Genomic DNA, 2,465 nt, shown 5'->3' with positions numbered 1-2,465 from the left:
GATATAGGCCTGGCTGAAAACAGATAGAGGTATCTCCCCTTCCATATCCCAGCTGGAAGTCCCTGGGGTTGAACTTCAAAGGATAGGGGTGTAGGGGACAGGGAGAATATTGCTTCTACCTTCCCTTCTTTAGGCAACAACACCCCTCTGGGAGGCTCACAGATAAATCTCTACCCTCCCACATATACACACACAGCGGGCATGTGACCCAAGTCCAGCTAGTCTCTACCAGAGAACGTGAAATTGGGAGTAAAAGGCTGCCAGCTCTCTCTCTGCCCTGGAGTGTGAAGATGTGTCTGAGTCCAGGCCCTAGCTCCATAGAGACACCTGGGAGGACAAGGCCAGCTCACAGAGGCCAAAACTCAGGTGAGAGGCCTGCAGGCAATACATGCCTAGCACTGACCCCAGCTTCCCTGAGTTGACCTCCTTAGTTTCTGTGAATCCACCCAGTCTTCTGAATCTTTTTGTTTAAGCTAGTGCAGTTTTGGCTTCTGAAGAAGCCCTGGATGAAGACAAGCTTCAGTCGGGTGCTATTTTAGCCCCTCAGGGTCACAGTGTGGAAAAATCTGAGCCAGACTGCATAGGTTCAAATCCCAGCTCTGCTGTGTTGGTCAGACTTTAATTTCTGTGTCTCAGTTTCCTCTTCCATAAAATGGGGATAATAAGATACCTGTTTCATGGGGTTATTGTGAGGATTTAAGTGTGTTAATAAACTAGTAAGCCTTAAACAAGTCTTAGATGAAGGAATGAGGCAGCCTCATGAAATGGAACTAGACATGACTTCATTTACCCACAATGGTGGAATTTGGGCCTGTGTGGGCCAAAGTGTGGTGCAGCCCATTCTGCAGACACATCTTCATACTCCAGGGCAGAAAGAGAGCTGGCAGCCCTTCACTCCCAATTTCACTTTCTCTGGTAGAGATTAGCTGGACTTAGGTCACATGCCCACTGTGTGTGTATATGTGGGAGGGTAGAGATTTAACTGTGAGCCTCCCAGAGGGGTGTTGTTGCCTAAAGAAGGCAAGGTAGAAGCCATATTAGTAAGACAAGTGCCAGTTTTATCTCCACCCAGTGCCTTCTTAAGTCCTTATCTTCTCTCTCCAGGACTCATGCAACAAGCTCATTCAATATTTATCCAGCTGATATGTTTTGACCACCTGCATGTCCCAGGATGGGAAGGGGAGGGTGAGCAGGAGGATGGAGGAAGAAGGCAGAGGAAGGCTGAGGAACTGAGCTTAGGGAAACAGGCAAGGACAATGAAAATCGGGCACTGGGAAGGGGCAAGTGCAAGACTTCACTGAAGGCACTGCCTCACCCCCGGTCCCCCGACTGAGGCCTCTGAGAAAATGGTCTCTACACTTAAGAAAACGTGAGAGCAGAGTAAAGGGAGTGGCGGCGGGGGCGACACGGACAGCCATATTTCCAAACAGAGGGAATAACATGAGCTGTGTTCTTGAGCGGTTTTCCTGACTCCAATCTTTTTGCCTGGCTTCCCTCCCACTCACTCAGAGCCAAAAGGCACTTTTAGACCAAAAGCTTGCCACTCCCCTATTTAAAACCTTTCAGTGGAGTTTTTGGAAATGAAAGTCAAACTCCTTGGCTCTTTCTTCTCCATCTTGGTGATGAACCTCATCTTGCAGATGGTCCACTCATCAAGGAGCCTTGCCCTACTGCCTGGGGCGGCCCATCGACAATCCTACAGGGGCACATTGGACACGAGAAGAATTTGTAACTCACAAGCTGGAAATAGAACAATTTGAAACATTTTTACAGTACTTTATATTTAAGAGGTAAAGAAATAAAAGTGATAGGACAAAAACAGTAGGTCCTCCCACTCCCTCGCAGGCCCATGCAAGGCACACCGGGGTTGGTCCCCTCACCCTCAGCACTGCAGGCTGCGGGGACCGGCCCGGTCCTTTGGATTCCAGACACTGTGCTAGACATACTGCGGGAGCTCTATTCACAGTGGCTGGCAGTTCCGGCCTGGCCGCCCCTCTGAGCCCACAGACCCGGCAATCTACGAAAGACGGAGGCAGAAAGGTGGCGCGGAGTCCCCAGAGCTAGGGCGTTCAGGATCCGGAGGGAAAGCGGGGGCCCCGCCCCCGCCCCCCGGCCGCTACTCGCCAATCAGAGAGGGCCGCGAAATCTGTGCCCGTCCCCCGGCCGCGCCCTCTGCCAATGAGCGAGGTCCGAGCGGCCTGCCGCTCAGCCCAGCCCCGGCCGACGCTTGCCGCTGTTCACATGTCAGGCTCCAAATAAAGTTCTTAGCGGCTTTGAATTTTTTTTTTAAAGCGCCCGCTGCCGTCGAGACCGCAGCCGGCGAGAGCGGCCGAGTCCCCGCCCCGCCACTTCCGGTCCCGCCGCCGGGAGCCGGTGCGGCTGTTAGGGGCCGCTTCTCGCCGCCGCCGCCCGGGCCGGGCATGGTGTTGGGCGCCGGGCCCGCCTCGCCTGTCTCCGGGTGGCCA

This window comes from Carlito syrichta, unplaced genomic scaffold (genome assembly GCF_000164805.1).
Source record: "Carlito syrichta isolate Samal-C Ts95f unplaced genomic scaffold, Tarsius_syrichta-2.0.1 Scaffold303113, whole genome shotgun sequence".
In the NCBI taxonomy this organism is placed as follows: domain Eukaryota; kingdom Metazoa; phylum Chordata; class Mammalia; order Primates; family Tarsiidae; genus Carlito; species Carlito syrichta.
This window is presented reverse-complemented; position numbering follows the sequence as displayed.